A 23,835-nucleotide genomic window follows, 5' to 3' on the forward strand; every position below is an offset into this window, starting at 1 on the left:
TCTCAAGGCAGGGCTATGCTGTCCCTGAAACTGCTGTGGGTAGGGAGGACAGGGTACTGGGAGGGGTGTCATGGCTGCAGACACGGGCTGAGGGAGAAGCCCCTTCCTGGAAGCAGAACATGGCAGAGAGGACCAGTTAGGTCTCCCGAGGGCAGCCAGTGCCTTAGGGTGGAAATGGAGGAGGGTTTGTGTCAATGATCAGCAGAAGACAAAACCCTGGAGTTAAGAGAGGCTAGTTGAAGAGGGTCTCCTAGCCCAAGGATCCTGGTAGGCTTGCAAAAGGGGGCTGGTGCTGGGAACTGCGACCAGGCTCAGGAAGACCAACAACAGGTAATTGCCAAGTGTTGCAGAGTTGAAGAAGCCCCTTCTTCACCAGGATGGGACAAGTGAGGCAGCAGGCTGAGGTACAGGTAACTGCTGGGAAGCTGTCCTGTGGTGAGGAGGCAGGGGCTGCTAGCTGCTAGAGTCTGACATCTCTCTCAGCAGGCCTCCCCATTTCTCCACCTGGGCAGATGGCTGGTGAATCTAAGATAGGCAGGTTGGGGAGGAGGACTCTTGTTCACAGGAAGTGAAGATCGGCGAAACCCGAGATGGACAGGTAAGCTGCTAGCTCAAGCCCCAAGAACCAGAGGTCAGGCAAGAGGCAGCTGCTGGATCCAGAACAAGCCAACAACCTTTGCAAGTTGAATAGGAAGGAAGTAGGCAGCCTAAGGCAGAGAGATGAAGGCTGAGGGGGCGGTGAGCCACCACGAGCCCCACCCCTGCTGATATTGCTCAGCAGATTCCATCATAGGGGTGATCACATATCAGATTTCAACAGGGAAGTGATCACAACACTATGCAACTGCCAAAACACTGAGAATCATGGCCTAGCCAAGTTGACACACAATCTTAAGCATCACAAACTTCAAGGCCCTCATGCTGGACCAGGACTCTAAGTCTCCTGCTAAGAGCAAGAAGGGCTCTAGGTATTTTTTCTATAAAATCTAGTGTGAGAAAGGCTGAACTCCTGAATAGAATGGAGGCAGGGTCCCTTCCCTGACAGGTGTGAGCCATCCACCTGTGCCCCTGAGGAAGGAGCTGTGTCTTTAAGCCCAGCTAGCACGGAGCCTTCAGGAGCCTGGCAGAGCTTGGGCATCACAGACCAACAGAGTAGGGCCTGTGTGGAGGAGGTGGGACACATCAGGCTGGGATGGTGTCAGCCTGAGGGCTGGGGTCAGCTTGAGGGAGCACACAGTGTCCTGGGAGTCAGAGAGTGGAGTTTAACTCCCTTCTCCTTCCTCAGAAGGAATTTCTCTCATCTGTATCCCACCTACCTGCTTCCCTGCCATCCACCTCTATCCCATGGAGAACAGATTCTCCCTGAAGCACTGTGAACTTTATTCTAGTTCACATTGAGGGTGGGGAGTGGGGAAGAAACACACAGTTGTATGGATGACAAATGTGTAGAGAGGTGACATTCAGAAGTCAAAGATCACATGACAGTCATATGGGCATTGCAGCAGGCTAAATAATGGCACCTAATGTCAATATCCAAATCCCCAGAAACTGAATTTTTTATATGGCAAAAAGAATGATTATATTAAGAATTTTGAGATTGGGAGATTATTCTAGATTATGTGAGTGGGACCTAGTAATCATAGGGTCTTTAAAGGAGAGGAGGCAGTATGAAGACAGAAGCAGGGAGAGATTTGAAGATACAGCTGACTTTAAAGATGGAGGAAGGAGCCATGAGTGGAGGGTGCAGGGTAAGCAGCTCTAGAAGCCTTAGAAAAACCAAGGAAAGTTGTCCTTCCCTAGAGCCTCTGGAGGGAGACTGGCATGACACCACCATGGTTTTTGTCTGGTGGAACCTATTTTAGACTGACTTTCAGAACTGTAAGAGAATAAATCTGTATTGTTTTAAGCCACTAAGTTAGTGGTAATTTGTTACAGCAGCAACAGGAAACTCATACAGAGACAGATAAGCTAGCACAAGAACACAGACCTGAAGATGGGCAGACAGGCTGGAGGGCAGATAGGTGATCAGGATTTAGTTGGCCACTTAGAGGTGTAGGTGGGTGGATAAAAATAGACAGAAAAATAGGGAGGGAACCTGGAAGAAGGTTGGCTGAGAGAAGGGCAGATATTCTGGTCGACAGGAGGCAGGCAATCAGGCAGGTGCCAGATAGGAAGCCTGATGATGGACAGACAGACAGGAGACATTGACAGAAGGACAGGAAGACAGGATGGGAGGCAGGATGTTCACAGTGCCAAAGAGATGGAATAAGCCTGCCCTTTTCCCCACCAGGGGTAGAGGAACTTCTTCAGATGCATGTGGATCCCATCCCTGGATTTCAACAGAACTACTGCCACCTTCAGCTTGTTTATGGCAAACTGCTTCGCAATGAAGTTCCTGGGCCAGGATGGGGCAGACAAGGGGAATCAGCCTCAGGCCTGGTTTTGAGATTGGCAGGAATGGCCACTTTGTCCCCTTCTGAACTGGACTTCTAGGGCTCTCTTTGGTGGGGCTTAGCCCCTAGTCTTCTCCGTACAGGTCACACATACCTCTACTCCCAAGCCTTGGTCACAGTCTTCCCCTGACCTTTGACAAATCCTACTACTCTTCAAGGCTCAGCTCTTAACTCCTCCTTTAGCTCCCAGCAACATTTTCCTTTGCCAGGCTCCCTCAGCAAATACAGTTCCAAGTTCTATAAAGTCATATTTATTCCTTGCTGAGTGTTTCTACTGGGAAGATGGCGGTTTTGAAGCTTAGAGCAGACTACTAACCTGGTTTGTAATGATGGGATGGGTGATGGAGGACAGGTTTGCTAATGAAGGGACATTTGATTTGAGTTTTGAAGGATATGTAGGTTTTCTCTAATAGGGAAAACCAGTCTAGGCAAAGAGAGGAACATGAAGAAATGGTGGAGGTAACACCCTTTCTCAACTGGGTTCTCTGAGAAAATTAAGCTCTATATTATAGAAAATAATTTGAGTGACCAGTTTCTTAGTTCAAAGGATGGTGCAAGCCAGACCATTCTAGATGGAGAGGAGAGAAGTTAATTCATTACATTTAATGAATACCTTAGAGTGTTAGGGCTTAATTCTCTCCTGGAATATGGTAGAGAAGGAGTAGGCTAGATATTCTTATGGGGTCATTTATGGCTTGGACAGAATCTTCTCTTTCCCTCCAGGTTGCCTCAGTTGTGGTATAAGGGTAACTCTTCTCTGTGGTAAATCCTGCCTGGCACACGTACAGGCTCAGTTATGTTTGCTGAATGAATGAGCGATTTTCGGAGGGAAAAGAATAGATCTGATCTTAGAAGAAAGGTCTGTGTTAAGAAGCAGCTTGAAATCCTCTGTTAGGAGAGGCCAGTGCTCTAAGCCTTAGAGTCTAACCAAACGAATCACTTCAAAAAGTTAAAAATTGTTTTTTTCACTCACTGCTCAAATAGGGACTGTTTCCACAGTGTGGAGGTCACTGTTCTGGGCACTGCAGGTGGAGGGTGGGCCACACTCTCAGGCCCTCACCATCTTGGGGGACACAGGTGCTCAGATCCTCAGAGGGAGGACAGGATGGAGTGGTTTGGGAGAGCCAGAGCGACAACATGGAAGCTTCCTGGAAAGGATGATGTAGGGAACTGGAAGACTCCCTTTCTCTCCCTGTTGCACCATTAGACTTCCAATTAATGGTCCAGACTCCTGCGCCCCTCATCTCCTTACTCAACTAGCTTCTATAGCTGTCATACCTACTCCAGAAATGTCCTCTCCCTGACATCTCTCACTCTCTTTATCTGGACTTTTCTGGACTTTCTGCCCCATCTCCCTCCACAATGTAATCATGGCCCTGCTCAGACCCTCCTGTGCTCTCTGCGGCAGGTAGGACAGCATCCAAATACCCCCACCAGCATTTAAAGCTCTGTATGGGTGGTTGCCTCATCCAACTTTACCTGTTTGGCTCCAATCCTGGCTCAAGCTCCTGTTACTGGCATCACTGAGAATGCCCTCCCCCCACTTCTTCCTGCCCACATCCTCAAGGCTCAGTTGCAGTGAGCAGCCTTCCTACATCTCTTCTTCTAGGTGTCTCTCTCCCTTCCCTGGCCCCCAAGTCACTATTAGTGATTTAGTTAAGAATACATCCCAAACCAGTTCTGAGGACAGTGACAGAAACACAGGAACATTAAAAAACTCCTCAATAACTGAAAGAGTAGAGGAACAAATTAAGGATATCTTCACCTACGTCTATTTATTTCTATATGTTTCTGTCCTTGACTGAAAAGTCTTGGAGGCTGAGGCAGTATCTTTCATGTGTGTGTTACCATTTCTCAACACAGGATTTGTCACACACAGTATATGCTTAATAAATGCTTTTAAAACTCAATTAAATTAATTGAATAAAATAAAATAAAATGGAATCAAATCAAATACTAGTTCTGACTCTGAAATTCAGCACCCAAGTCTGTACTGCCTTGTAGTGGCAGCAACATGGTTTGCAGCCTGAGTTTAGAAGGAAGAATCAATTCAGGGGCAACTAAACCCTGGAAAGCGAATCGTGCAAGGACAATGTGCTTAAGACCCTATATCTGAAATATGGCGCACCCACTGAAGAATTCATAGAATTATGAATTCATCAAAACCTTTCTCTGTTAAACGTTTACAAAGTTTATGGTGATTTGTATTTCACAGGATGATTTCAGAAGCCTTTGAGGACTGTCACAGCAACCTTTTCAAAGCATAGTTGTCTCAACCGAATAGCCATTTCAAGTATGTTTTATAAGTTCCATGCTAGGAATCTTTCAAATTATTCAAATTATTACAATATGCAATATTGTGGGTTTCTCTTAAAAAGTTTTTTTTTTTTTTTTTCTCCCTGACACTTCCTGCTTTTCAGGGATCCCCCATCTTGGTCTTCTGGCTAGAAAGCTAGGACTTTTCTATTTTTTCTCTTTGGTACACTCTCTATGACTTGATCAGACTCCCTGGGCTAAGTGATGAAAGGATAAAGACAGAAAAACAATAGGGATTATGCTTATGTTCTTTTTTTAATATTGTATTTATTTATTTTATTGTACTTTAGATGAAGTTTTACAGACAAACTAGTTTCTCATTAAAAGTTAGTACGCATTTGTTTTATGACACGGGTTAACAACCCCACGACATGTCAACACTCTCCATTCTTAACCTTGGGTTCCCTATTACCAGCTTTCCTGTCCCCTCCTGCCATCTAGTCCTTGCCCCAGGGCTGGTGTGACCCTTCAGTCTTGTTTTGTTTTATGAACCTGTCCAATTTTTGGCTGAAGGGTGAAACTCAGGAGTGACTTTATTACTGAACTGAAAGGTGTCCAGGGGCCATACTCTTAGGGTTTCTCCAGCCTCTGTCAGGCCAGCAAGTCTGGTCTTTCTTTTTGAGTTAAAAGCAGTTTTTTGTCCTCATTTTCCTTCCTTCCTTCCTCCCTCCCTCCCTTCCTCCCTCCCTCCCTCCCTCCCTCCCTCCCTCCCTCCCTCCCTCCCTCCCTCCCTCCCTTCCTTCCTTCCTTCCTTCCTTCCTTCCTTCCTTCCTTCCTTCCTTCCTTCCTTCCTTCCTTCCTTCCTTCCTTCCTTCCTTCCTTCCTTCCTTCCTTCCTTCCTTCCTTCCTCCCTCCCTCCCTCCCTCCCTTCCTTCCTTCCTTCCTCTCTTTCTTCCAATTTTGTACTATGTGGACTCCATGTTAATTCATGGTATATAGATTGCACTTCATATGAAGAATTTTGCCAAATGGCAATGTTGTCATGGGAATGTGAACACTAACATGCAGTGAAAATTTTTGTTGGAATAGCCTCTAAATAGAAAAGATGCAAGTTGGTGTGACACTTCCTGCAAAAGGCAACCATAGCCTTTCAAATACATGGATTGAACACTTGAGACAAGCAAGGCATCTGGAATTTGAAACCCATGTGAACTACTTGTTTCATGCAATGGGGAGGCAGATTATTGAACTAAATAGGAAAGGCAGTGGCTCAATTGAGAATGATTAGGAAGACAGAAATCTACCCCTAACAATTCTGACAATTGAGAATGCCACAGTATCAGAAATTCAAAATGCACAAGATATTCTATTCTGAAAAGTCTTAGCCCTAGAATACTCTGAACTTTGGGAAATCCACTCATGCTGAATGTTGGCTGCCATTGGGAAGGGGCAGTGGGAGCAAAAACTCCATGGCTTGCCCTGAAAATCTACCTTTCTTTTGTACAAATGTACACACAAGAGACACATACATACAGTTCCCTCCCCTTTCCACTCTGTAGAAAGCCTTCATGTTGCCTCTCTGACTCCCCCACTTCACCCCATCTTGTCTTCTCTCTGAGGACCTGGGTGCCTATGTGCTCTCCTAGATAGTGAGGAACTGAGAGTGTGGCTTGGAAATATCGACACTACCAGGCATATCTGTGGCTGCCACCTATGCACTTAGGTGAACACCACCATTAGGGCACATGCCCAGTAACCGCCCCATCACCACACACAGGACTACTCACCTTGATCCTCATGAGAAATGCAGGAAAGCATGGCTATGTTGAGCAGAGCCCAGTGCAAACTGGGAAGGAGCAAACACCTGCGGAGTGAGCATAGGGCCAGGACACCTAGGGGTCGAGCCTCTCCTTCCAACCCATGAGGGAGCAGGACTCCCAAAGGTGGAAGGTTGGTGAAATATAAACTAGACAGATCAACGCATCCCTTTCCTCCCAGGACCTCAAGTCTCTGGGTTCTGCCACACTGTTGGGTTGTGGCGAAGTGCATAAATGCTCAGGAAGACTCTGATTCCTGTAGGGCAGGTAAGAGATAGAAAGAAGACTGAAGGAGCCTTGGTGGCTCTGTGGTTAAGTGCTCAGCAACTAACCGAAAGGCCAGGGGTTTGAACCTACCAGCTGCTCTGTAGGAGAAAGATGTGGCAGTCTGCTTCAGTAAAGATTTACAGCCTTGGAAAATACATGGGGCAGTTCTACTCAGTCCTGTAGAGTTGCTATGAGTCAGAATCAACTTGATGGCAATGAGTTATGTCACTTAAGGAGTCCCTGGGTAGTGCAAACAGTTAATGGTTTAAACTGTTCACTGAAAGTTTAGAGGTACAAGTGCACCCAGAGGTGCCTCATAAGAAAGGCCTGGTAGTCTACTGAAAAACCAGCCATTGAAAATCCTTTGGAGCACAGTTCTACTCAGACACTCATGGAGTGACAACAGTCAGGATCAACTCTCTGGTAACTGGTTGTGGTGGTGGATATAGTTCCTGGATGCCAGGTGAGCGAGTGAGTGAAGCACATACATTTGAATAAGGAGTGTCCATCAGGGAAGGTGATGGACTTGCTGAGCATTCGGCTAATGCTTGGCAGCGGTGAGTAGGGTTGCAGAGCCTCCTTGATGCACGTGGTGGTATAGGGCATCTGGTCCAGCTGTTTCTGAGACAAAGCCCAGCCTAAGGGGTGGACAGGCCCAGGATAGACCAGGGGCTTCTCCTCTAACAGAGAGGCAGGACCCTCCAATTTCTTGAGCACTCACCACCTGATGGAGGCTCCGCCCCCAGTGGGCTCTGGATCTGCTCCTGGCACCTCTGCTGATGCTTGGGATGTGCAGCCAGAACATACAGAATCCAGGAGATGCTGCTGCCTGTGGCATTGTGGTCCTGGAATACGAACATATCCACTTTGGCTTGAAGGTACTTGTCTGACAAGCTGCCCCTATTCTCAGTCTGGGAGAAGCCTCAGGGACAGTGTAGAATTTGCCACCAGGACAAAGCCTCAGACCCCTCCAACACTCGCTTTGGCACATAGAAGGATGTCCAGGAAATCCAAGCGTCTCTTCCTCCTGATCTTGTCCAGCTCTCCCTCCTCCGGAAGGCTAGCCTTTCTCAACTTGTTAACTTGGTCTGTCCAAAGACAGTAGTTAACAGTGGGATGTGAGGCTGCGGGCACACCAGGCAATGACAAGCAGTGTAACACCACTGGCCTCACCTGGCACCAATCTGGGTGTCAGGCCTGACTGAAGTGTAGCTCAGAATTAGTGTGTGTCAGAGGTGGGAACTCTAGCACCAGTGGATTGCAGGTCAGAACCCCCTAGCTAGCAGAGCCCATGGAGCCTCTGCTTGAACGTTTCCTGAGATCGGGTCTCATCAAATATCACCAAATGTTTTGACACATGTAAACTTCTGAGACAGTGCCTGGCACACAACATCATGATGCTCATTCTCTGCTCCAGAAACGTACCCGCCATAGGTGCATACCAGGTCCTGCAGGGGCACCAAGGGGTCTGGCTCTGTCACAGGGGTCAGAACGGGTTCAATTTGCCTGGGCCTTGGTGAAGGAGGGGGGGATCCCTGGGAATGGAGCCCAGGATCTGAGTGCCGATGGGCGAGTTGCCAGGCACGGTGGGTCAAGCTGCCCAGGAATCAGCCTGTAGATGATATCGTTCTGGTAGAAGGCATTCCTCACACAGGAAAACACCAGGTTGTTCAGGTACCCAATGCCCTGGATGTAGGAGTGAGAGTTCCAGAAGGCAGGGGATGCAGAAGAGGCTAAAGAGGAGAGAGGCCTCTGACCAAGTGGTGGAGTGGGAGTCTGGGTAGAGACATCTTCAAACTGTGGGGACAGGCTCCACTGAGGCATCCATGTCTTCTGGTCTTACAGCCCTTGTGGTTCCCACCCCTAGACAAGATAGCATGAGCATCCAGGCTTTACTTATTTATCTGGGTCTGAGCACAGAATCTTGCTTTGTTGGGAAGTGAACATCTAAGTTGCTCCATCTGCCAGTCTGTAAATCCACTGAAAGTTGTTAAGAACAAGTGTCATGATGAAGAAGAGTCATCATTGACCTGTCCAACTGGCTACTACCCTGGTGGCTGAGGGCACACTTCAGGAAGGTGTCCAGGGTCAAGGAGACACTTTTACAGAGTTCCAGATGAATTCTGGGTGATGAGCTTCTCCCACTTGTCCTGGGCAAGAGGGGGACATTGACTTTACTCAAACTCCCCCAGAAGCTCATGCTAAAAAGGCCAGACTCCTTTCTGTCTCCTCAAGTGGCCCATCAGGAATCCCTCACTTTCTAAAGCAGATGTATTGTTGCAAAGTAAGAGTTTAAGCACATAATTTGTAAACTGATACCTATTTTCTCCTGGGTTTTGTATTAAATTAAACATATCCTCTCCAAAAAACTAAGCTCATTGCCGTCAAGTGGATTCTGACTCATAGTGACCCTGTAAGACAGAGTAGAACTGCCCCATAGGGTTTCCAAGGAGTGTCTGGTGGATTCGAACTGCTGATCTTTTGGTTAGCAGCTGAGCTCTTAACCACCAGGGCTCCAAAACCTGTTGCTGTCTAGTTGATTCCAACGCAATCAAGTTTTGACTTATATGAACAATTTTTGATGATAATCACCTTTTGGTTGATGAGAAAACTAATGTTTTTTATGGGACAAAGGGCAGGGAATGTGGAAGTTACTGAACAATATCATTAATGTCACATACAAGTAAAATTATGCTGAAAACCATTCAAAAGCGGCTGCAGCAGTGTATTGACAGGAAACTGCCAGAAATTCAAGCCAGATTCAGAAGAGGATGTGGAACCAGGGATATCATTGCCGATGTCGGACGGATCCTGGCTGAAAGCAGAGAATATCGAAAGATGTTTACCTGTGTTTTATTGACTCTGCAAAGACATTTCACTGTGCAGATCATAACATTTTATGGATAACATTGTGAAGAATGGGAATTCCAGAACACTTATTTGTGCTTGTGAGGAACCTGTACATAGATCAAGAGGAAGTTGTTTCAACAGAACAAGAGGATACTGCATGGTTTAAAGTTAGGAAAGGTGTGTGTGAGGGTTGCATCCTTTCACCATAACTATTCAATCTGTATGTTGAGCAAATAATCCGAGAAACCGGACTATATGAAGAAGAACAAGGCATCAGGATTGGAGGAAGACTCATAAACACCTATGATATGAAGATGACACAACCTTATTTCCTGAAAGTGAAAAGGACTTGAAGCACTTATTGATGAAGATCAAAGGCTACAGCCTTTAATATGGATTGCACCTCAACATAAAGAAAACAAAAATCCTCATAACTGGACCAATAAGCAACATCATGATAAACAAAGAAAAGATTGAAATTGTCAGGGATTTCATTTTACTTGGATTCACAATCGACACCGATGCAAGCAGTAGTCAAAAAATAAAACAACGTATTGTACTGGGCAAATCTGTGGCAAAAAAATCTCTTTAAAGTGTTGAAAAACAAAGATGTTACTTTAAGGAATAAGGTGCCCCTGACCCAAGCCATGGCATTTTCAATCTCTTCATATGCATGTGAAAGCAGGATAGTGAATAAAGAACACTGAAGAAAAATTGATGCCTGTGAATTAAGGTGTTGGCAAAGAATATTGAATATACCATGGACTGCCAGAAGAACAAACAAATCTGTCTTGGAAGAAGTGCAGCTGGAATGTTCCTTGGAAGTGAGGGCGAGACTTCTCACATACTTTGGATATGTTATCAGGAGAGGCCAGTCCCTGGAGAAGGATATCATTCTTGGTAAATTAGAGGGTCATTGAAAAAGAGGAAGATCCTCAATGAGATGGATTGACAGACGTAGTGGCTGCAACAGTGGGATCAAGCATAACAATGGTTGTGAGGATGGTACAGGACCAGGCAGTGTTTTGTTCTGTTGTACATGGGGTTGCTATGAGTCGGAACTGACTCAACAGCACCTAACAACAACAACAGCAGTAGGGGGACTCTTTGGTGTTCTGAGAGCTGAAGCAGAGCTGAGGGACATGTCGCATCAAATTTTAGGAAGCAAACATGTTAAGACAAGATAAAGTCTAAGGCTTCAGTTTAGAGTCTTTTAAGGAAAAAACACCACAGATTTAAACTCCTTTTCATTGAGCAATTTTTTTTTTTTTTTAACTGTGCCCAAGTTGGGTGACAAATCAGGGTCCTAATGTGTACATTTTGATCCATGAAGTGGCTCAAATCCATACAGAAGCCCTGTGCCCAGATGAGAGCTTCTGAGAAATATCTTGGGAAATCATCCCCACCGCTGAAGCTAGCTTCACCCAGGCCAGCCAGGATTAGCTTGTCCTACTGGCCAATGGGCATTAACTATTCCTCCGTTCATGGTGTTGAAGACATGGAGGTTGAAGGAGGGGGGCCCTTGGATAGACCATAATCCTCTTTTTTTTGACTGAAGAGCCAAGTATGAATCCGAGACGGTAGCTGGGTCCTTGCCCATTCCACACACTTTTCAGGAATGCTGGTCGCACAGTAGTGGTCTAAGACTTTGCTTTTACTTAAGCTCTGGAGGAGGTTTCAGTCCATCAGGAGAGGGGTTTATTTCTACCAACATGAGAAGAAAGCTTCTTTCTAAGTGCTGGATAGCAAGCATACTTGGGCATATGTGCAAGCGTGTGTAGGAGTGCACACCTGTGTATATCAGCCAGGTATGTCTCAATGTGTCTAAATATGGGTGTATGTGAGTCAGTGAGTGTGTCTGAATCCGTGTCTCTGCATGGCAGTCAGCACATATGTGCTGGAGTGTGGGACTCATTTTAGGGTGGGTGACAGCGCAGGTAAGCATCTGTGAGGGCACACAGGTTCTGACCTTACAAGTATGTCAAAGTGATTGACAACAGGTATGTACATTAACAGATGGTGACATGCACATATGGATTTGAGAGTGCCATTGTGTGTGGCTGTGTCTGATAAATGTCCCTGGGACATATGTGTTTGAGAGTGGAGTATATGAGTGTGTGCTGTGAGTGAGTGTGGTGATGTGTGCGTGAGAGGGTGTATAGGTGACAGAGACACAGATTTCCCAGCATCAATTGGATGGAGTCAGCTGTGAGCCCCACGTAGGGCTTCAGGATGTCATAGTGGAAGGCTGGAGTCAGCATTTGGCAGTGCTCAAACTACATCTGCCCATTCAACAGGAGCAAACCATACCCTGGTCCAGAGATGGGTGTGTGTGTATGTGCGTTGGGGAGACAGGATCAGAGGGACTACTGGAGATAATTTGGGAAGGAGCAAAGGTGGGCTTGGTGGGAGAAACATCATGTGCAAAGGCTAGAAAAGACTGGCACTTTTCAGGAATGTGAATTTCCAATTTGGGTGGTATATAGGATGTGATTAAGAGAGCTTTGAGATATAGGCTGGAAACAAGTTGGGAAGAGGTCTTAAATAAGTGTCAGGCTCTGATGTTTGAAAAGAATCGAGTAGAGACCTGGAAGAAACTGAGATTTCAGAGGGCTTTAAAAAAAAAAATTTTTTTTTTTTTTTAATCACCAAGAAAATGGAGTTGGGGTCTGGTAGAATAAGAGAAAGGAATCTTGATTCAGGTACTGGTAGTCCCTGACTTATGATGTATTCCAGTTATGAGGAACTGAACTTACACTGTATTTTTTTTTGTACATTTTATTGTTAGTAGTGTGTACTACATACGATGTTGCAGTGAGTAATTTGCTGATGTTATCATTTTCATGCCAACCCCTAATGACAAATAAAGACCGGATTTATAAAGATACTGATAATAAAAGGCAATAATAATAAAAAATGAGAAAAAATGACATCAGAACTGACTTACGATGCAGTCCTCAGAACTAAACGCTGTCTTAAGTTGGTGACTACCTGTATAGGAGTGGTGACAGGGGGTTTTGGGCATCTTCTCTGTGAGTCAAAGGGAACACTGGTGACAAACTTAGCTTTTGAGTAGAACGCAGTCCTAGTTTATATGCATGTATCAAAACAGGGATCTAGGAATCCGTAGGCATCGTTAGCCTTTGTGTCTGAAAGATAAGGAAGAACATTAGGCTTGGAGCGAATAAGGCAGCCCCCAAGACGTAGTTTTGTATGCTGAGCAAAAATCTGAGAAGCTGGACTATATGAAGAAGAACAGGGCACCAGGATTGGAGGAAGGCTCATTAACAACCTGTGTGATGCAGATGACACAACCTTGTTTGCTGAAAGTGAAGAGGACTTGAAGCACTTACTGGTGAAGATCAAAGACCACAGCCTTCAGTATGTATTATGCCTCAACATAAGGAAAACAAAAATCCTCACAACTGGGCGAATAAATAACATCATGATAAATGGAAAAAAGACTGAGGTTGTCAAGGATTTCATTTCCCTTGGATCCACAATCAACACCCATGGAAGAAGCAGTCAAGAAATGAAAAGACGTGTCGTATTGGGCAAATCTGCTCCAAAAGGCCTCTATAAAGCGTTGAAAAGCAAAGATGTCACCTTGAAGACTAAAATTCACCTGATCCAAGCCATGGTATTTTCAATCACCTCATATGCATGCAAAAGCTGGACAATGAATAAGGAAGACCGAAGAATTGACGTCTTTGAATTGTGGTGTTGGCGAAGAATATTGAATATACCATGGACTGTCAAAAGAATGAACAAATCTGTCTTGGAAGAAGTACAACCAGAACGCTCCTTAGAAGAAAGGATGGCAAGAACTACGTCTTACACACTTTGGACACATTATTAGGAGGGATCAGTCCCTGGAGAAGGACATCATGCTTGGTAAAGTACAGGGTTAGTGAAAAAGAGGAAGACCCTCAATGAGATGGATTGACACAATGGCTACAACAATGGGCTCAAGCATAACAACGATTGTGAGCATGGTGCAGAACTAGTCAGTGTTTCGTTCTGTAGTATATAGGGTTGCTATGACCCAATGGCACCTACCAACAACAACAAAGACGGGAGGTAGTTTTATCCAGACCATTGGCTACCATCAGTTCTTGATTGTTAGCTGGAAATCTCCATCAAGCTGCCTCCCACTTGCCCCCAGCTCCAACTATCTCTGTCCCAATAAAATAGTCAGTGTGAATCATGGAGATGGACTCAGTGTACCTTCAGCAGCAACCCATAAGCTTGGATACTGGATTTTCCAGAAACACAGACTATGTCCTCAATGCCAAACAATAAGACAGAACCCCTGTGGCTTTTCTAGAATTTGTGGTGGCTTTGCCATTCCATGACACACAACAGACAAAAATGAGAGCTACTAGACCCCATTTTGGATTGGAAACTTGTCTTTCAGAGAGGAGGCATTCTGCATAACAGAGAATCTCAATTTGATGGAAGGAAGGAAGGAAAAAAGGAAAGAAGGGAGGAAGGAAGAAAAGAAGCAAGAAAAGAGGAAAGGAATGGAGTGAGGGGGTGAAGAAAGGGAGAGAGGAAAGCAATCCAGCCCCACACAGATGTTTTAAGTGTTCATTACTGAGAAATTATTGTTGTCCTGAGGTGGGGTATTAGGCTGGGTTGGTAGAGTGTTTAGATATCGACTGTTGAGCTATGCTCTCCTGAATTTTACAGACCTAGGATGTGTATCAAAGAGGGAAGAGCTGCTCTAGCTGGATATGGCTCTCACCTGATCTCTCCATAACCACCTTCATGTAGTCAGGGTCATAGACCAGTATGACAACCTTGCTCCCCACAGCCAGAGAGGACAGGCACATGGGAATTTCTCTACCCATTTCATCAACTGTTGCAGCTTCTGATCCTTCTGAAACTGTATCCAAGGGTAGAAACAAACCAATAAAAACTTTATTTTAGGTCCAGTACTTGGAGTATGGATGAAGTGTAGGATAGCCACGAAATGGGTTGTTCTGAATCTGCCAGCAGAGATTAGGGATTTGGTTCCCTTTCTGATGATCTATGGTTGACTCAACACGAGCCGATTATAGTTTCGTTTTTCATTCTCAGCTCACTGCAGTTACCTTGACAGACTTCTCCAAATGTTCCCACTTCAATGAATGAGTGACTACAAGAGTGAGCAGATGGATGGATGGATTCATCCATTTACCTGAGAAATATTTATTGAACATTTACTCTCTGTCAAGTGTTATCCTGGAAGCTGGTGAACAAATAAAGACCCTGCTATTATCGACAGCAGTGGATTTAGTGGGTTTATTAGGGAGCTTGGGTTCTAGTAGGGGAGGCAGACAACTCTGCCCTGAGCTAAATGTCTTGCTTGATCTACATAACGAGGGTGCTTTGTGCTGCTAGATCATGCCCATCAGAGGGGCTTCTTTCTCCTTTGATCTGTTGGAGGTCTGGCCAGTGGGAACCTTTCATCATACCAGTTACCTTGGCTTATCCTCTAGGACTACATAGATCAGCAGGAGCCTGGGGGACTATCTTAGTTATCTAGTGCTGCTTTAACAGAAATGCCACAAGAGGATGGCTTCAGCAAACAGAAGTTTATTCTCTCACGGCCTAGTAGGCTACAAGTCCAAATTCAGGGCATCAGCTCCAGGGGAAGGTTTCTCTCTATTGGCTCTGGAGGAAGGTCCTTGTCATCAAACTTCCCCTGGTCTAGGAGCTTCTCATCACAGGAACCTCAGGTCCAAAGGATGTGCTCTGTTCCTAGTGCTGCTTTCTTGGTGGTATGAGATCCTCCTGTCTCTCTGCTTGCTTCTCTCTTTTGTACCCCAAAAGAGATTGGTTTAAGACACAACCTAATCTTGTAGATTAAGTCCTGCCTCATTACCATAACTGCTGCTAATCCCACCTCATCAATATCGTACAGAATGGAATTACAACATGCAGGAAAATCACAACAGGTGACAAAATGGTGGACAATCACACAATATTGGGAATTATGGCCTATACAAGTTGACAGATATTTTGGGGGGACAGAATTCAATCCATGACAGGGACTATGTTCCAGCACTATAGAGTGCCAACCTTCTGATTGCTTAGTGTCCAAGACAGCCAACTGCCCTAAAATCCTGACTCCTGGGCATCACCATTGGTTCCTTTTGGAGAGCCCAGGGGGTGTAACCTGCATTCTGTCTGTCCATTCCCATCTCTGGACCATCCTGGTGCCCCCTGTCCTACCAGCCTTCCTGCTGGGGCTTCCACATGCTGGCTCTTGTTCCTGAGTAAGTGAGGCCAAAGAGGGTAAAGACTCTTGTAGAGGAGATAGTGCCCATGGTGGCAGTGGTGGTAACCCTGTAGGCAAATAACCCTTGGGCCCTGCTAGAGTGGTCGTACATACCAGGCAGTGCGCCACCAGAGCTGTCCTCATTTGGCTACTTCTGGGAGCTGCAGCCCCAAAGGAAACCTGGAAAGCACGTGGACAGGTAATAGTGGGGCCAGCACAGGCACTGGTCAGGTGTTGTGGACTCTGTCGACACAGCAGGCACACCTAGGATAGGAGGGAGGCCATGGAGAAAAGACGAGGCTTTGGGGGGCTGTTTGGAGCTATTTAAATCCTGAAGTTGTGGGTTCCTCTTTTCATAGTCCCTGTTGGATTTCACTCTGATTAATGGGTGAGTTGTTAAACTTATCCAATGCTCATTTTCCACAGGCATTAACATTATTCTTATACAAAGCTTAGTGAGTGTGACTGTGGCCTTTGCCTTCTACCAGGCACCATGCTCAAGTTATAACAAATTATTTGAGTATACTAGAATTAGTGTTATCTTCATTTTATAGATGAGTAAACTGAGGCATAGACAGGGCATTTAAACTTAAGTGGTAGAGCTGAGATTTGAACACAGTTAGCTAGGTAACAGGCCCTATTAGCTGCTGTGCCTTGTCATTTGATATGTGTCCTGAAAGATTAGGTTCAACTTAATTATCTGTGGCATTCAAATTCATAACTTAGCTAATAATAGAGGTATTGAATAAATAAAAACCTTAGACAGTATTATAACTGCTGAATTTTTTTTTTTTTTACTGTAATTGCTATGAGGCCAACAGAAGCAGAGAGATTATTCAATACCATGACTATTATTATTTATGCTTACAACAATTACCTCATTGTTGAGTCTACAAACCTAATGGCCATTAGTGTAGGGGGCAAGTCACTGAAAGAATTTCCAGTGGTTCCTTATGTCAGATAATAGCTCAGAAAGGGGCAGCCTGGTCTGCTCCAGCCAGGTCTGCTCAGGGACAGGAGGCAGCTCAAAGCAGTCCCAGCAGGTGGGCTGAGAGGCCAGTGGCACCAGAAAGTCCTTGGGGAGTTGGGGGGTGGATGGCAAAGGAACATGGGTTAGCCCACTTGGGTCCAAGAAGGGAACCAATGGAAGCTAGTGACGACTGCATCAAAAACAAAAACAAAACAACACAATATCCAAAAATCATCAGATAATCTAGACGTCATTAATACCACAATTTGCATGAACAAACTGGGCTTTGCGTGTTTTCTTGTGGCCATATTAACAGTCTCCATCTTTGGCTCCACTCTGCTGATTATCCTGTTGTTGCCTTCATGGAGAAAAGAGAAGTCTCAGCTGTCTGAGACCCTTACCTCCTCCTGACGTTTGTTCAGCCACAAACCCTCAGAGAGCTCCTCTCCATGTTCCTCCTACCTTTTATCACTGTACACACCTGGGCTGAGCATCCCCGCTGAGCTGGGCTTAATGCTGGGCATTGAGGTACAGTGAAAACCCCGAGATGCTCGTCCTCAAGGTGCTCAAAGCCCTGGACTGTGGGAGGAGGAGAGGAAAGAGGGCAGGTAAACAGACCCTGTTTCACGGTGAAACTCAAAATCAGTAGCCCTCACCTGGGGACCATTCTAGAGCTCTTCCCTCTCATGTTTGCCTGCAGTTGTCATGGTTTAAGCACTAAACATTTTGCATTCCAGTAATTTCTCAGTCCCAGGCAAACCAAGATGTTTGGTCCTCTACACCTGATATCATCCCCACTCCCAGCCAGCAGAGTGGGCCTTTTTCTCTGCCCTGACACCTTCTTAGGTTTCCTGTCTGCTCCTTCACAGTCTGTGAATCCCCAGGCTAGGGATTCCCTCAGACCAGTTTCTGTGCTCCTGAATGAGCTCTGGGCCAGGCACAGAGGATGATATTATGGATTGAATTATGTCTCCTCAAAAGATGTTGAAGTCCTAACCCCTGTATTAGTGAATGTGACCCTGATTATGAATAGGGTTTTCTTTTGTTATGTTAATGAGACCTTACTTGAGTACCAGTTGCTATATTGTTGATTCTGACAATTTGTGAACCCAAGTGTTGCAGAGTAGAACTAAACTCCAAAGGGTTTTCATGGCTATGACCTTTCAGAAGCAGATCTCCAGAGCTTTCTTCCAAGACACTCTGAGTGGGTTCAGATTGCCAGTCTTTTAATTAGTAGCCCAGTGCTTAGCTGTTTGCACCACCCAGGGACTCCTTATAAGGGCATGATTAGTTTTAAAACTAATCCCTTTGGAGTGGCTCTTATAAAAAGGGAAAAGAGAGAGAGACACACACACAGAGGGGGTGGACAGATGCCAGGTGAAGATACATCTACAAGCAGCCAAGGAATGCTAAGAACAACCAGGAGCTACAGAAGCTGATAGAGACAAGAACCTTTCCCTACAGCCCAGAGAGAGAGAAAGAGAAAGAACACCTAGACCTACCAATGCCCTGAATTCAGACTCCAAGCCTCCAAAACTGCTATACAATAGATTACTGTTCTTTAATGCCACCCATTTTTGGTATTTTTTGTTATGGCAGCACTAGGTAAATGAGACATGGAACTGTGTAACTGAGAACATGATCAGCATACTCCGAGGTTGATGGTGTTGCTCAGCCCAGAGAAGAGGATATTCAGGAAGGACCATTGTCTACCAGCTCTTTAGAGTGGCCAGGACTGACCTCAGTTCTACACAAGAAGGAGTATCTGAAAGAGCTGAGCAAGGCTAGGACAGGCTTCTTGTGAGGCAGTGAGCTCCCTGTTGCTGGGAGTGAAGAGCTGACACCTAAGAGGTGAGCCAGGCTTACCTGGGGAGGCAGGAGCAGGTTCACATAACAAGGCTTTGTCTCATGGACTTGCTGATCATGCTCTTAGCCTGGGCCCTCACTCCTGTCCCACTGCTCTCACCCCCTCCTTCCTACCTCCTGCTTGTGCCAGAAGAACCAGTGGGAGGGAGGTGATGGGAGTTGCTGGAGGGCTTTGAGTAACCATTGCCTGAGCAGGTAGAGCTCGGCTACCTTGAGCAGGAGCAGAACCAGGCTGAGCATGGAGGCCTCTTGGAGGAGCCCAGAGGTCCAGGGGGGCTCTGCAGTGAGATACTCATTGTACAGCTACTTCTGGATCACTGACCACCCCTAACCATCGCTGACTGCCTTTGACCACCTCTGCTAGAGTTCAGGGAGGATTGTCCCACCCACTTCTGGGGAGAGGAAATGGTGAGGGCAGAGCTTATAGCTTAGCCTCTAGTATTAACTAACCGTGGAGGATCTACCTTGGGACAAAGTGGGAAAAAACTTTATCAACTCATTGTGATACACATGTACAAACACACTTTTCCCCCTTCAGTTTCCTCAACAAATACTTAATGAGCACCTACTGTGGGCCAGCTAGTGTGCTATGTGCTGGGACAAGGCTGCAAGCAAAAGAGTCGTGATCCTTGAGTTCATTGTGATTGCTATTTTATGTAAGTCAGATATGACAGCCAGAATTGCCCTAATTGAATTAAGACACCTATCTGCAATGGGGCTGATTGGACCCCATGGTGGTAGGGGCCAGTTGGCAGCACTTGATAGACAAAGACAAAGGCATTGTTACCATAATGGATAGTGGAGTCAAAGCAGTAATCAGAACATTCTGACTTGTATGGACTTAAGGCCTTGAGTACTTAGTCATGATGCCCCTAGGAGTGAAATAGATGGGAAACCTACTAAATATTTACTTGACCTGTACAAGTGGAAGAATTCTAGATCAACTAAATGGCAGTCTAACTTGAATTGCCAGGATAGAGAGGCACGGCCCCTCAATCAATTCCCAGACTTGAGTGTGTTTACAGACCCAAAACATCTTGAATGAAGGGGAGGCTAGATCCCCTCGAGGAAGGACCCCACTGCACTGCCAAAAATTTATACTGTTGATCTTTCTCCCAGCTGTCCCCAAATGATGTATGGCCTTTTATGAAAATGATTATTCATTGGGGAAAGGGAAGTGATCAGACTTTTCAGAGATTACTGGATACTGACTCTAAAAACTGACACTAATTCCAGGAGATCCAAAACATCACTGAAGCCCACAAGTCAGAGTTGGGGCATATAGAGGTCAAGTTGTTCATGGAGTCTTTACTCAGGTCTCTGTCACAGTGGGTCACCAAACTCATCCTGTAGTGATTTCCCCAGTTCCATATTGCATAATTGGAATAGACATACTCAGCAACTGGCAGAATCCACGTACTGGATTGCTGACATGTGGAATAAGGACTATTATGGCAGGAAAAGCCAAGTGGAAGCCACTAGAAAAGCCTCTACCTAGGAAAATACGAAACCAAAAGCAATACTGTATTCCTTTAGGAACTGCAGAGATTACTGCCACCATCAAGGACTTGAAGGATGCAGGGGTGGTGATTCCCACCACATCCCCATTCAACTAACCTTTCTGGCCTGTGCAAAAAGCAGATGGATCTTGGAGACTGACAGAGGTTTATCAAAAACTTAACCAGGTGGTGACTCCAAATGCAGCTGCTGTTCCAGATGTTGTTTCATTGCTCGAACAAATTCGTACATCTCCTGGTACCTGGCATGTAGCTATTGATCTGGCTAATGCCTTTTTCTCCATTCCGGTTTTGAAGGATCAACAGAAGCAGTTTGGATTCAGATGGCAAGGCCAGAAATACACCTTCATTCTCCTACCTGAGGGGGTATATCAACCCTCCAGCCCTATGTCATAATTTAGTCTGCGGGGACCTTGACTGCCTCTCCCTTCCACAAGACATCACGCTGCTCCATTATATTGATGACATTATGATCACTGGACCTACTAAAGAAGAAATGTTAGTGACTCGGACTTATTGGAAAACATTTGTGTGCTAGAGGGTGGGTCGTTAATCTGACAAAAATTCAGGCACCTTCACCCCACTGACATTTCTAGGAGTCTGGTGGGTGTGGGTCATGAAGAGGTATTTTTTTCTAAAGTGAAGGATAAGTTATTACATCTGGTTTCTCCCACAACTAAAAAGGAGGCTCAACACTTGGTGGGCCTCTGGATTTTGGAGGCAGCATATTCCTCATTTGAGTGTGCTACTCCAGCTTATTCATCAAGTGACTCGAAAAGCTGCCAGTTTTGAATGGTTCCTAGAACAAGAGAAGGCTCTACGACAGATTCAGGCTTCTGTGCAAGCCACTCTGCCACTGGGAATAGACACTCTGGATACAGATTTGTCTTCCCTGTATTCAATGCTTCTGCCAAAACTACCAGCAACAGACTTACAGAATGCCTTATCCACAGCATCGCCTCGGTTCAAGAAACTTACTTCACAGCAAATGAAGTGTGACAATGGGCCCACGCTCACGGAATTCACGTAACATGATTCCCATCATCCTGATGCAGCTAGCTTGATAGAATGATGGAATGGCCTTCTAAAGTCACAATTATGGAGCCAGCAAAGTGGCAATACCTTGCAGTATTGGGGAAATGTTCTCCAGGAGGCTGTATATGCTCTAAAACTGTGTCCAATATATGGTGCTTTTTCTCCCATAGCCAGGATTCACCCATCCGGACATCCTATGTCTGCAACTCTAGATGTCTTATTTCCAAAGGGAAGAATGCTCCCACCTGGAGATGTAACATTGATTCCATTGTAATGGAAGTTAAAAATGCCACCTGGCTCCTTTGGTCTCCTCATGCCTCTGGATTAACAGGCAAAGACGGGTATTACCATGTCAGCTCATGTGATTGATCCTGATTACCAAGGGGAAATTGAATTGATATTACATAATGGAGATAAAGAATATGTCTGGAATACAGGAGATCCCTTAGGACATCTCTTAGTACTACCATGCCCCGTAATTAAAGTCAGTCGAAAACTACAGCAACCCAATTCTGACATGACTACAAATGGACCATACCCTACAGGAATGAAGGATTAGGTCACTCCACCTGACAAAGAACCACGACCAGCTGAGGTGCTTGCTTAGGGTAAAGGGAATACAGAATGGGTAGTGGAAGAAGGTTTTTCTAAATCCCAGTTACGACCAAGTGATCAGTTGCAGAATGGAGGACTGTAATTGTTATCAGTATTTCTTTCTTGTTTTATTATGTGTATTGTGCATATACATGTTGTTGCTGTTAGGTGCTGTTGAGTCGGTTCCGACACATAGTGATCCTATGTACAATAGAACAAAACACTGCCCAGTCCTGCGCCAGTCTCACAATTGTTCTTATGCTTGAGCCCATTGTTGCAGCCACTGTGTCAATTGACGATCTTTCTTTTGTCTTTGCTGATGGTCTACTTTACTAAGCATGATGTCCTTCTCTAGGGATTGGTCCCTCCTGATAACATGTCCAAAGTATGTGAGATGAAGTCCCACCATCCTCACTTCTAAGGAGCATTCTGGCTGTACTTTTTCCAAGACGGATTTGTTCGTTCTTTTGCCAGTCCATGGTATTCAATATTCTTCACCAACACCACAATTCAAAGGCATAAATTCTTCTTTGGTCTTCCTTATGCATTGTCCAGCTTTCGCATGCATACGAGGCTATTGAAAATGCCATGGCTTGTGTCAGGCACTCCTTAGTCCTTAAAGTGACATCTTTGCTTTTCAACACTTTAAAGAGATCTTTTGCAGCAGATTGGCCCAATGCAACGCGTCATTTGATTTCTTGACAGCTGTTTCCACGGGTGCTAATTATGAATTCAGGTAAAACGAAATTCTTGACATCTGCAATATTTTCTTTGTTTATCATGATGTTACTTATTGGTCCAGTTGTGAGGTTTTTTTTTTTTTTTTAATGTTGAGGTGTAATCCATACTGAAGGCTATAGTCTTTGATCATCAGTAAGTGCTTCAGGTCCTCCCCCCTTTCAGTAAACTAGGTTGTGTCATGTGCATAAGGCAGGTAGTTAATGAGCCTTCCTCCAATCCTGAAGCCTTGTTCTTCTTCATATCATCTAGCGTCTCTGATTATTTGCTCAGCATACAGATTGAATAAGTATAGTGAAAGGATACAACCTTGACGCACACCTTTCCTGATTTTAAAACACTCAGTATCTCCTTATTCTGTTTGAACGACTACCTCTTGGTCTATGTACAGGTTCCTCATGAACACAATTAAGTGTTATGGAATTCCCATTCTTCCCAACGGTATCCATAATATATTATGATCCATAGAGTCAAATCCCTTGCATAGTCAATAAAACACAGGTAAACATCTTTCTGATATTCTCTGTTCAGCCAAAACCCATCTGACAGCCATATCCCTTGTTGCATGTCCTCTTCTGTATCCAGCTTAAATATCTGGCAGTTTTCTGTTAATGTACTGCTGCAACTTCTTTTGAATAATCTTCAGAAAAATTTTACTTGTGTGTGATATTAATGATATTGCTCGATAATTTCCACATTTTGTTGAATCACCTTCCTTTGGAATGGGCACAAATATGGGTCTCTTCCAGTCAGTTGGCCAGGTAGCTGTCTTCCAAATTTCTTGGCATAGGTGAGTGGGCGCTTCCAGAGTTGCATCCATTTGTTGAAATATTTCAATTGGTTTCCTATCAATTCTCTCTATATGTATATAGGTGTATCTATGTTTTTTTTTTTTATGTATGTATATATGTGTGTGTATATGTATTTTATATAACTCACTGCTGTCGAGTCGATTCCAACTCATAGCTACCCTATAGGACAGAGTAGAACTGCCCTGTAGAGTTTTCAAGGAGCACCTGGTGGATTCGAACTGCTGACCTTTTGGTTAGCAGCCATAGCACTTAACCACTACACCACCAGGGTTTCCATGTATTTTATATATATACACATATATAGCAAATATTTTTGTTTTCTTCCCTCCCTTATCCCATCATTTATAAAATGTAAATGGGACTAGTGTGCTTTTGGTTGTACGCTTGTTAGTTGC

At 44.9% G+C, this 23,835-nt stretch overlaps 1 pseudogene; it reads right to left on the reverse strand.

Annotated features, from left to right (window-relative positions):
* Window positions 1-2,244: 2,244 nt before the first annotated feature.
* Window positions 2,245-23,304, reverse strand: LOC126071316 (cytochrome P450 4A11-like; annotated as a pseudogene).
* Between the last annotated feature and the right edge of the window lie 531 nt (window positions 23,305-23,835).

The sequence above is a fragment of the Elephas maximus genome, chromosome 3, assembly GCF_024166365.1.
Source record: "Elephas maximus indicus isolate mEleMax1 chromosome 3, mEleMax1 primary haplotype, whole genome shotgun sequence".
NCBI classification, from domain to species: domain Eukaryota; kingdom Metazoa; phylum Chordata; class Mammalia; order Proboscidea; family Elephantidae; genus Elephas; species Elephas maximus.